The sequence below is a fragment of the Nycticebus coucang genome, chromosome 16 (genome assembly GCF_027406575.1).
Source record: "Nycticebus coucang isolate mNycCou1 chromosome 16, mNycCou1.pri, whole genome shotgun sequence".
Taxonomy (NCBI): Eukaryota; Metazoa; Chordata; class Mammalia; order Primates; family Lorisidae; genus Nycticebus; species Nycticebus coucang.
Genome location: NC_069795.1, coordinates 58,705,840 through 58,718,897, shown reverse-complemented (window position 1 = coordinate 58,718,897; position 13,058 = coordinate 58,705,840). Strand labels below are relative to the sequence as shown.

General features: G+C 39.6%; 1 pseudogene; it reads right to left on the bottom strand.

Annotated features, from left to right (window-relative positions):
• Nucleotides 1-536: 536 nt before the first annotated feature.
• LOC128567440 (T-complex protein 1 subunit eta-like) lies at nt 537-3,653 on the bottom strand (annotated as a pseudogene).
• Between the last annotated feature and the right edge of the window lie 9,405 nt (nt 3,654-13,058).

Below are 13,058 nucleotides of genomic sequence, written 5' to 3'. Positions count from 1 at the left end.
AGTCCTGCAAAGATAATCTTAAAATCAACAAAGTATTTCCTCATGTCTATTTCATTTTATTCTCACAAATTCTTATAAGATATTTAAGTCCATATTTACAGTTTCTGTTTCACTCCAGTGTAAATTGAGGCTCAAAGAAGATAAAGGGGTTGGAGCAAGATGGGGACTAGAGACAGCATCTTTACAGCCATGTGTGGTGATATTGGGAACAAAAGATTCTAGGCACCTCTGGCTCATGGGCTATGCCCAGAAACATCCCTGAGGGCACAGGGAGGCAGTGGGACACATCAGGACCCCAAGATGAGGATGAAAGCAGTGAAGAAGTGGCAAGGACTTGCATTTGGGTGGAGTCTGGGGGGTGTAGCTGCAGCAGCAGCTGAGACAGTTTGCAGACAGGGAAGGCCTGCCCTACAGGGTTATTTTGAACACTTAGTTGAGTTACCTTGGAAGGGCTTGGGTGAGCAAGCAAGAGACTTTGAATAGCACCGAGGCTCCAAGACTGAGCCACCCAGGCCAAGCAGAATTTCATCATTCAGCTACAGGCTGGGTGCAGCCATTGTGGGAAGGCTGCTTTGTAGGCCCAGCCCACATAATCCTAGTGCAAGGCCAGTTCTGGCATGCCTGATGAGGGGCAGCCACTTCCGGAGAAATCCTAGCAACACATGCTTTTCTGGAAAAGCCACTGCATAGTCAAGGGACACAATTTGAAAGGGTCAACATGGATCTATTAAGCAGGCTGAGGAGAGAGCTTCAGGCTCCCAACCCTGTGGGGTTTGAGGAAAAATAAGTCAGATGGGAAGATGGGACATGGTCTCCTTGGCAAGGCAGAGGTTTCCAGTCTCGATCTTATACAGTTGTATTAGCATGGTCATTAGCCTCTCATACCCTAGAAGATCACCTGTTCCCCAGGGTATATACATAGGCTATGTACCTTAGGCCAGAGGCACAGTAACTTAAAACACAAGAGGAAATGAAAGGAAAATTAGGGCAAGGAAACAGACAAAAGAAAACACTCATGAGGAAGAATCACTAGAAAAATCCTAGCAACATGAAATACCAGTCCAGAGCAACCTCCCCAAGGGACAGTGAAGTAGCTACTGCAGAGAATTCCACCTATAAAGAAATGTTAGAAATGACAGAAGAGGAATTTAAAATACAGATTATGAAAACAATGAGGGAAATTGCGGAGAAAATGGAATATAACCAAAAGGAAATCCAAAAACAGAATCAAATAAGAGATGAATGATATGAAGACTATGGAAAGGATATAGCAGAGCTGAAGGAACTGAAGCAGTCAATTAGGGAACTTAAAGATGCAATAGAAAAGTATGAACAACAGATTAGACCATGCAGAAGAAAGAATCTCAGAGGTAAAGAACAAAGCTCTTGAGATAACTCAGATAGTTAAAGAGGCAGAAAAGAAGAGAAAGAAAGCAGAATGTTCACTGACAGAATTATGAGACTTTATGAAGCATTCACACATAGACATCAAAGGTATCCGAGAAGGGGAAGAAGAATGCCCCAGAGGAATGGAAGCCATATTAGAGAATATTATAAATGAAAACTTCCCAAATATCACAAAAGATTCTGACACACTCCTTTCAGAGGGATATATGTCCCCTGGTCACCTTAACTCTAATAGAGCTTCTCCAAGACACAGTGTGATGAACCTGTCCAAAGTCAAGACAAAAGAAAGGATTCTTCAAGCTACCAGGAGTAAGTGCCAATTGACCTATAGGGGCAAATCCATCAGGGTGACTGCAGACTTCTCTAATGAAACTTTTCAAGTAAGAAGACAATGGTCATCTACCTTTAATCTACTTCAACAGAACAATTTCTTTTTTTTTTTTTTTTGAGACAGAGTCTCACTCTATGGCCCTCAGTAGAGTGCCATGGCATCACACAGCTCACAGCAACCTCCAACTCCTGGGCTTAAGCAATTCTCTTTTGCCTCAGCCTCCTGAGTAGCTGGGACTACAGGCGCCTGCCACAACGCCTGGCTATTTTTTTTTGGTTGCAGTTCAGCTGGGGCTAGGTTTGAACCCGCCACCCTCGGTATATGGGGCTGGCGCCTAACCAACTGAGACACAGGCGCCGCCCCAAGCCTGGGTTCATGATGGTTTCATCTAGGGCACAATAAGGCATGCCACCTCCAATGCTGCTGTCGGGGCATTGATCTGCACCATAGCTGGCTCCTACATGAAGGCCTCAAAGTTGTCAGCAATGTCCTCATTCTTGATGTCCACCCCATACCATGTGCCCCCTGGTCATACTGGGCCCACATCTTGTTGAGGATGTTTGTAGCATCAAACCAGCATTATTAAACAGCTAGAGTGGAATAATCTCCAAGGCCTTGGCATATGCCCCAGTCAACAGCTGCTGTTTTCCTGGAATAGTCCGTCGGTAAACCCACAGGTACTTGGAGAACTCCATCTCAATGGCCCCGTCACCAGACACCACTGAATCATTCTTGATGGACCTCCTGACCATCATGATGGTATCATGCAGGAACCGCTCCATTTCCTCCATAAACTGCTGGGCATTTGCCACAGAGGATGAAGGTACATGCCTTGGCCTTGGAGCAGACAGTAAGAAAATTGTACCTTTCACCTTCAATCTGAGTTTCTTCGAACACCTGGCAGTGACCCAGCACATCTGCTGACAGAGCACCCACACTGGTCTGGATTGAGCCTCCGCAGGCCATCATTGTCCTCTGCAGGTCCTCCTCAGGTAGTTGGCCAGCACAAAACTTGTCCCTGTCAGCAATGTAGTGGGTGCCACATCTCCAATGGGGAGTTTGGTCAAGATAACTTTGGATCCAGAATGATGGGTCCTCTCTAACTTGTCATAAAGAATGTTCCACTCAGCATTGTCAATAGTCTGATAATCCTCAGCTGTGTAGACTCGGATCTTGGCATTATCTTTCTTAGCTTTCAACCTGAGCCCAACATTTAAAAGGGCAATCATAGGATTATAATACTTTTTGGGGTTGCATTTCAAATCTAGCATAAGAAAAGTCTTCTTGAATGCAACACCAGCTACCAGCTGAGAATCCTGTAGGGCTCCACCCTGTACCTTCCTGATTCCAATCATTTTAAGCTGCAGCAAATCATCAAGCATCATCACCGCATCAACCACCATCTTAGCAAAGGCTTTCTGCTGGGAGATCAGCTTGGAACTCAGAGCAGTCATGGCACACTTCTCCATCGGCTTCCTCCACTCCACTTTATCTGTCTTCATCATCACAACAATCTCTTTGATCTTCTTAACTGCCAACTGAGTGGCTGTGTGGAAAACTCAAATGACGATCTGGGGGTGAAAACCTTCCTCCACATAAGGTTTCACCTGCTTCAGAAACTCTGCAGCCAGCAAGGTCACTGAGGTGGTGCCATCACCAACCTCAGTATCTTGAGATTTGGCAATGTCCACTAAAGTCTTTGCTGCAGGATGGACAATATCAAAGAGTTTCAGAATTGTGGCCCCATCATTAGAAATTGTTGCTTTGCCCCAGCCATCCACAATAAGCTTGTCCATGCCACAGGGACCCAGGGTGATTCTTACAGCCTCAGCAATCCTCTGGTGGGCACAAGCTGGGAAATGCCTTGGGAGCTATCAGTCCCCTCTTTTAACAGAATAACTGGCGTGGGCATCATTTTGGAAGCTAATTCAGCAGCCCACTACTCTTCTTCTCTTCTCTCTTTTGTTTCTTAATAGACTTTAAAATTCAGCTATTTAGTCATTATCTAAACCCTAGTGATCTTCATGTATAAATTGTCCTTTCCTTAATTGGCAGGGTCATGTCTTGGTTTCCAGTAATTGTCTGACCTCTGTCAGTACAAAGATCTTGCTAGCTGTGTGAGCTTTCTGGATAACTTATCCTTAGCTTTAAACCATAAAAAAGGAGGAGTTACTAATTAGGAATCTCATGAGGCATAGCTGAAAGATTTTGAATAGCATGTGATAATGTGCATCTATCCCTGTTAGAAAATGTCTAGAAACATCAGGTGAGGGAAAAGAGGAGCAATATCAGGGTAAGGGGATTACAAAAGTCTGTGGAGACACACAGAGCAGGAACAACCAGGGGGTTCCTCACTTTGCACAATAGATCTAAAGATAGAAAGTTTCTAAAGGCTTCCATTTGTAAGAAGAAAAGCAGTTTTAAAACCTCAGAGGCCAAAAAGGTTATTTTTCTCTCTAAGGTATGTAAGACATAAAGAATTGTATTTAACTTACTAAGATCTTTGGTCTTGGAGGAAGGTTAGCCTTTGAATAGTGAATCTAGTGAAAATGGTGAATATAAGCAAACTTTGGGGTTGGAAGGTAAGTGAGACATTAACTAAAATGTACTATATCAAAGGCTTAAAAATCATTATAAACGATTATATTCTAATGATACCCTTCAGTTTCAGAAAATTACAAAGAGTAAAAATAATATGGTAGCTTAATAATACAGTTTAGATTTTAATACCCTGTAGTACATAGTATAGAGAAAAATGCAAGTGCTCTTTAAATGTGTAGACCTAGGATGGATCCCAGGTTACTTCTTTCATAGTTTTTGTGGGCTTAAACTTACTTAACCTCAGTGAATTTCTCTGAATTTATATGAAAATGAGAGATAACAATATAAATTTATTACAAATAACAAAAAACCTGTCTCATAATGGTTGATACCAGCAAGGCATGTCTCAGAAGAGATAAATAGCTTTTACTAGTATTATTTATCCCCCTCAAATCAAGTTGACTTACAACAGTTGGCTTTTACAGAAGATGTTCTTGCCTATCCTCAGCTGACCCTTTGCCTTGCAGCACAGAATCTATACTTGCCAGGGGCAAAGGCGACAGGCAGCTGGCCACTTCCAAGTAACAGAATTTTTTTTTTAGAGACAGATTCCCACTTTATCACCCTTGGTAGAGTGCCATGGTGACACAGCAGCTCACACCAACCTCCAACTCTTGGACTTAGGCGATTCTTTTGCCTCAGCCTCAAGTAGCTGGGACTATAGGCATCCACCACAATGCCCGGCTATGTTTTTGTTGCAGTTTGGCCGGGGCCAGGTTTGAACCTGCCACTCTCAGTGTATGGGGCCAGCACCCTACCCACTAAGCCACAAGAGCCACCCCCAAGGTAACAGAATGTTAACAATGGAGCAGAGGGGAATGGGGCCTTCCTCTGTGTTTGCTAAAGCTCCTCTGTGTTTGCTAAAGAAATAATGTATTTAAAATCATTCTTATGCATTCTCCTTTTCACCCAACACTGGCAAGACCATATTCCAAACCCAAAGGATCTGTTATTTGTGGCACCACTGTATATTACACGAGGGTGGAGAATTTTAGAAGTTTGATTACACGCTGCTTTCAACAAACAGTCATTTTGTGAAAGCTGCAATTAAACATTTACAATTCATTTAAGTGCAATAAAAGAGACATGGTTTTAAACTGTAATTGCAATGGTAGCTTTACAGAGTTTTTTATTTCTAAATATTTGTAATTATGCAATTTGATATATAAGTAAGAGCCACTTATGGAAGAACGAAATATGATTTTATAGAGAGACACTCTAATGTTTTTGCTGTTGGAGTTTATAAACAATATATAAAATATTCTAGTATAGTCTAAGGATTTTATGAGCTTCTCATATTTTGAATTCTGATAATTTTATTTCTATGTGTAAATGGTAATAATCAGCATCCTATTTTTATAAGAAAACTATCATCTTCTAATTACGAACTGATAAAATGTGTATAGCAATAGTGTGAGCCATTTCGGGGTCAATTAACTCTGTCAATAATTATAACAATCAAAAATTATGCCCTATGATGTAAGTACTTTCTAGCAAGTTTACCATATTTTCTTAAATTTGTCTGCTAATTAAGATATCATTCTTGCTTCCACACCTGGATCTTAGTGTACTATGGAACAGATTCTCAAACGCTCTCAATATGGGAAAGAAAGTCAACGTACTAATACATGAAGACAAATATCACATAGTGTCAGATGTCTAATAGTCTAGAGATGTGGGTTTTATTTTCTACTCTTGAGTTTACCAGTTTTTGATCTTAAACTGGGAGTTCCACCTTTCTGAGACATTTATTCTTTATTTGAATCTTGAAATAGGTCTAAGGTAAACTATGAGATCTACACCAGCGACAGACTCCTGTGACTCATTTTTTGCATGTACATTATGTCGGGAAAAGGCGAGAGGGAGGGGAGGAGAGGGGAGGGGGGAGGATGGGTGGAGGAAGAGTAATTGGTGGGACCACACCTATGGTGCATCTTATAAGGGTACATGTAAAATTTACTATATGTAGAATATAAATGTCTTAACACAATAACTAACAGGGTGCTGTGAAGGCTATGTTAAGTAGTTTGATGAAAATATTTCAGACTGTATATAAAACCAGCACATTGTACCCTATGATTACATTAATGTACACAGCTATAATTTAATTAAAAAAAAATAAAGAATAAGCTAGTCCACTCACTGCCTCATCCTCTTGCCTTATTTTGCTTGCTGTATCATAAGGCAAAAAATATTCTGCCAGAATAAATGAGTCATTAAAGAAACAAGTGAGACAAGCAGTGTGACCCAATCTGTTTCTCTAATTCTATAGTAGTTAATTGTTAATTTACATCATGGGGGAAAAAATGGCCTTTAAAAAGCATCTAGATCAAATGCTGATGGAAAATGAGACACAGAACCATTTTCCAGGGATCATCTCTTACGTAATGGCAAAGCTAGGACTGAAACTCAGGTCTCTTGACTCTAGTCCATTGTTGTTGCTGATTTTTAAATGTACAAGGGCCCTGTTAATATAAAAATGGATAAGACTTTGAGAATTTCTGTAAAAATGATATTCAAAGCCATAGTCCTCATCTTTTTGTGCACTTCCTAATACTATCTATCTATCTATCTATCTTAAATAGTGTGAAGTGTTGAAAAGAAGGAGATGGAGTGGGTGATGAGAGGATTGCCTGAGCCACTCACACACTCAGCTAATCCCAGATGCCAGCAGGTGTCTGTGGGTCTACCACCATTTTAATTTGTTCTTTTAGTGATAACCACAAAAATTATCAATTAACATGGTTGGAAAGAAATTTGAACTTTAAAAAACATCCCACAGACACTGTCAGTATATTGAAATTTATCCTCAGTTTAGTTATGGTAACATTCAGTGATCATATTGTGATTTAGTTATGCCTCTACTTCTCTTCCGTATTCCTTTATATTGTTTCTAAAATATTTTTCTGTCCTTTTAACACTAGAATAATCTTGTGTAATTGGTGCTGCATTACTCAAGCTCTCTCCTCAAACATCTCAAAGGTCAGAATGGGGTAATACTGGTCTGTCAGCAAGGCATAGCTCTTCTGTGTCGATTAAAATGGGGCTACATGTGATTGTATTACACTGTTTGCATTTGTAAAGTCTAAGATGTGGTTGTGTCCTTCACTCAAGAAGTGTGCCACTGTACACTGGCTCATTGTTCTTGCTGGAAAGGATCCTGCCGATCCTCCTCCCCTCTCTCCACTTCTTGGATTTTGCTCAGTTTTCACTCAGGTGAGCCCCTCAAAACAACCAGCAACAAACCAGAAGGCAACTGGGCATGTTACATCGAGAAAAGCTAGAACTAAATCAGAACATGACTACCACACACCACCAAGGACGAAAGAGACTTTAGTCCTTCAGGAGTCGAGACATCTGAAATTCTTAGCTTTCAGGAGATCTACTAACGGTATAAGAAAAACTTTGTAGAAATAACAACAAAAAGACCACAATCCCTTTAGACATTGGCATCGATTTCATTTAGGGTCTTTTATAATTTATCTGGTTGGTAGCTGCTTCCACTCCATTTTCTTTTTCATTTCAACTAATTGTTAATTAAATTTTCACCTCAATTTAAACTAAATTTTTAATATGGAGTTATCAAATGACAGCTCAAAAAATGACAGCTCCTCACTAAAAATCTGTTTTCCTTTTCTTTCTTGTCTTGTTTGAGTATGACATCTTTTTTCTTCTAGGAATCTGACACAGATGCTGAAAAGAGGATGTTGGTGAACTATTGATGCTGGCAGAGAAACACAACTATGGGAGTGTTAAGCAAAGAGACTTAATAACTATAGGAGTTTAAGCAAAGAGACATTTACCCCTTTTCTCTGACCCCTTCCATGCTCCCCAGTCAGAGGACTCAGGACCTGAAAAGACACAAACATGATGTCTAATCAAAGATAGACTTTCACCCCCAAATACTGACCCAGAGAGACAGTGAGAGGATAAAAAGATTGGAATAAATTCATGCACAAACCTAAGCATGAAATTAAAAAAACCAGGCAGGTGCCTGTGGCTCAGTGAGTAGGGCACTGGCCCCATATACCAAGGGTGGTGGATTCAAACCTGGCCCCGACCAAATTGCAACAACAAAAACAAAAAATGAAATTTAAAAAACAGAAAAAGAAAAGGTTTTAAATAATAAGTAGTATTGGAAGGATGAGCAAACTTTAAAGAAAAAATTGTTAAAGGGATAGAAAAATTGAAAGTTTCAAGCAGTATTTGGAAAACAAATTGACTAAGGTGACTTGTAATCTGTATCTCATGGATGTGAAGTTGTTCAAGTACATTTTGTGATTTACCTCTAGTCAAAAGGAACCTAGGGGCAGAAGTAGCCCGAGATTTTTACATGACTCACTTGAGTCACGCTGCCTCTAAGAATGTAGTCTGTTAAAATTATTCCCTCATAAAAATATTGGTGAATGACTGAAAACCACAAATAAAGCAGGGATATTTGCTCTGAGAAAGTCAGAGTTACAAAAGTGCTTTCTAAACATAGAAGAAAGAAAAGTCTGGCCCTTTAATTTCAAAACCCCCACAATAGCATGTTATTCAATTAACCTTAAATACTTATGTGTAAGTGACATGTTATAAGTGAATACATGGGTAAAGGGTAAAAACGGTAAAAGAGTAAAAATCTAGTCTTTATTTTGGATAATGGATATAACTCATGAACTAAAGTGTTGAATCTAATATTATTGAACTCTCTAGATCTCTAGCTTATATGTTAATAATCATAAATAAAGATGACATTTTTGGTTAAATACATGAAACATATGTAACAGGCAAGACAATTTAGATGCTTCCCATCCCCATCTCCAGGTATTAATTAATTGATTAGCTTAACTATTTTCTTTTAAAACTTCACAAAACTCACACAAGCAAGCACATTAGAATTCTATTGTATTTTCAACTTTAAAATTATGTTAATATTTGAATGCACTTTTCAAATTTGAAGGTATTTTGCTTTCTAATATCACATAAATAATAGAATGAAAAAGATATGCTGCTTTTATATAATTTACAATATATAACCTGATGTTTTGATATATAGGATATTGTGAAATGATTAAAGCTAATTAGCTCACACAATCACTGTTTGTATGCACATGTGTAGTGAGAATGTTTATGTTTACTCTTTCAGCAATTTTTAAGTATACCAAAAAGAAGGTACCAAAAAAGTATCCATAGTATTTTAAGAAGGGAAAAAAGCTGCATTAAAATTCTAATACTCAATATATACCAATAACAAAAAATGAATACAAGTCATGTTTGACTTCTGCAATTATAAGAGGTGCTCAGAGTGGTTACCATAAGCATCCAGACACTTACAGTGTGATTAATAAACAGTAATTACAGTGATTACAGTGAACTACCACTTGCACTACTCTGACTAAAATGTCCACTTGTATCACTTAAATTTGGGCCATTTAAATTTCTTCCCTAAGTACCACCATTGTAGCCAGTTTTCTATTGTACACCACATCTTTAAACCCCCCCACACACTCACACCTCCATTGTTGTACTTCCACAACATTCTACAATTTCAAATACCACTTCAAAATGGTCTTGCACTGTTTATTAAACAACACCACACTTCTGCCATTTTCTTTGATTGTCTTGCCTGTCACAGGGTGATGTTAGCATTCATTTAATTAATACCATCTTAGACACCTCTTGGGGGCAGGACACAATTATAAGAGGGACTTTACTTAGCAAATGCAATCAGTAAAACCTGGTTCTCTGTACCCTCAATGAATCCTCAATAATAAAAAACATATATTAATGCCATCATTTGTGAGAACATCATACCACACTTTACTACTATAATTCAATTCAACTTCAAAAAGTAACACATAGATAACATCTCTTAAAATGTGTATTGGGCGGCTCCTGTGGCTCAGTGAGTAGGGCGCCGGCCCCACATGCCGAGGGTGGCGGGTTCAAACCCAGCCCCGGCCAAACTGCAACCAAAAAATAGCCGGGCGTTGTGGCGGGCGCCTGTAGTCCCAGCTGCTCGGGAGGCTGAGGCAAGAGAATCGCGTAAGCCCAAGAGTTAAGAGGTTGCTGTGAGCCGTGTGCTGCCACGGCACTCTACCCGAGGGCGGTACAGTGAGACTCTGTCTCTACAAAAAAAAAAAAAATAAATAAAATAAATAAATAAAATGTGTATATATATATGTTTTTGCACTCCTGGTATATTATCTGGAGTCACCATGCTATACCGTAGATCTCCATAGTTTATTCAGCTGTCAGTCTGAAACATTGCATCCTTTGACTGCCATCTTCCCAGGTTCCCCTGGCCTGAGACCCTGGAAGCTATCAATCTACTCTATGCTCCTATGGTTCTGCTATTTTAGATTCCACAGTATAAACAACATAATTCAGTATCTCTCTTTCTGTGCTTGGCTTATTTTTCTTAGCATATCATCCTCCAAGTTTGTCACAAATTACAGTGTTTTATTTTCTTATAAGGCTGAATAGCACTTCATTATGTGTGTGTATGTAAATATATACAGATATGGTATGTGTGTGTATACGTACACACTACAATATGTGTATACATATAAGCCACATTTTCTTTGACAAATTCATCCAGTGATGGATATGTAGGTTGATTCCATATTTATTGTGTCTATTGTGAATAATGTTCAATAAACATGAGAATCCAGATATCTTTTTGAGAACTGATTTCATCTCCTTTGAATGTTTACACAGATGTGAGATGGCCTGGCCCTCTAGGCTGGGCCTATGAACTAGGTCCAGAGGGAAGGATCTAGACCCTGGGTCCATGGGGTATGATTCCACAGCCAACATTTGTGGGGGTCATCATAAAGTATCAGCTTTGGCACTGAGGCAGGCATTCAGCCTGGGCCTTAGGAGGGAGTCCTAGAGCCTGGGGCTTCAGGGGCTGACCTAGCAATTGGGCAGATCTGAAGTTTGAGTTAATGGGGGTTGGCATCCTGGTACTGAAGTGATTGTGGAGCCTGGGGTAGGCCTACAGTCTGATTCCACAGGAGCCAACCTAGAGCCTGGTGCTACCAGTACCATCCTGGAGCCTGAAGCTACTGAGGCAGCCTGGCTCTGGGATGGGCTTAGAGCCTGGAGCAGCAGCAGGGGCTGACCTGGTGCTACATTTCATGGGGGCAGGCTTGATATTGGGGTCTTTTGCAAAATTGGGTGTTCACTTCAGTCTTCTTCCCCACAGGAAGGTATTTCTCTCTATGCTGTGCCATCCGGGCTTGGAGGAGGGGTGATGCAAGTACATAAAACTGTACCCTTTCTACCTTCTTCAGTGTGTCTTTTCTTATTTCTATGCTCCGTCCACATACTATAATCTCTCACCTGGACTTCTTAGCTCTTGAAAAGATATTTTCACATGTGGGTAGTTGTTCAAGTTGATGTTTCTGCAAGGGGACAAGAATTGAAATATTCTATTTTAAATTCTTTCTCACCTATAAGAACTTCCTAAAACATTTTAGCCCAGTATTCACTCTCTTCTGTTTTCATTTGGCACTTTGACTCTGCCCTACTAATTTAGAATTAATCATACACTACTTAGAGAGATCTATTAATATTGAAGAGTGCTATTAGAGTTTTACTATGTCCACAATTACTAAAATTTCTTGAATGACTTTGTGTGTGTGTGTGTGTAGCAAGGCAGTGGGAAGGAGAAAGACAGGAAATCAAATAAAATATACATAAGAGAAGGAAATTAATAAAAGGAAACTATTTAATGATGCAAATTTCCTTCTCTTTGGTTTGTTTTTTGTTTGTTTGTTTGTTTTCATTTTTTCCCTTATGCTTCCGGCCCCCCCCACCCAATCTTTGAATGACAGAGATATGGTTATTTGGGTTTGGGGGAGGATTTTTTTTGTCTTTGCTTTCTTATTTTACTTTATTTTAATTTTTTTTATTGTTTGGTATTCATTGAGGGTACAAAGAATTAGGTTACACTGATTGCATTAGTTAGATAAAGTTCCTCTTGTACTTGTGTCCCACCCCAAGAGGTGTACCGTACACCATGACCCCCAAGCTCCCTCCCTTCTCCCCTCTCCCCACTTGCTCATTTCCCTACACCCTCCTTGTATTATCTCATTTACTGCCTTCATATTAGAATTTAGTATATGGGATTCTTTTTTTTTTTTTATTAAATCATAACTGTGTACATTGATATGATCATGGGGCATCATACACTCGCTTCATAAACCATTTGACACATTTTTATCACAGTAGTTAACATAGCCTTTCCGGCGTTATCTCAGTTACTGTGCCAAAACATTTACATTCTACATTTACCAAGTTTCGCAAATACCCCTGTAAGATGCACCACAGGTGTGATCCCACTGATCCCCCTCCCTCTACCCACCCCCCCTTTCCCACTTCCCCCTATTGTTAAGTTGTAGCTGGGTTATAGCTTTCATGTGAGAGTCCCAAATTAGTTTCATAGTAGGGCTGTGTACATTGGGTACTTTTTCTTCCATTCTTGGGATACTTTACTAAGAAGAATATGTTCCAGCTCCATCCATGTAAACATGAAAGAGGTAAAGTCTCCATCTTTCTTTAAGGCTGCATAGTATTCCATGGTATACATATACCACAATTTATTAATCCATTCGTGGATCGATGGGCACTTGGGCTTTTTCCATGACTTAGCTATTATGAATTGGGCTGCAATAAACATTCTGGTACAAATATCTTTGTTATGTTGTGATTTTTGGTCTTCTGGGGATAT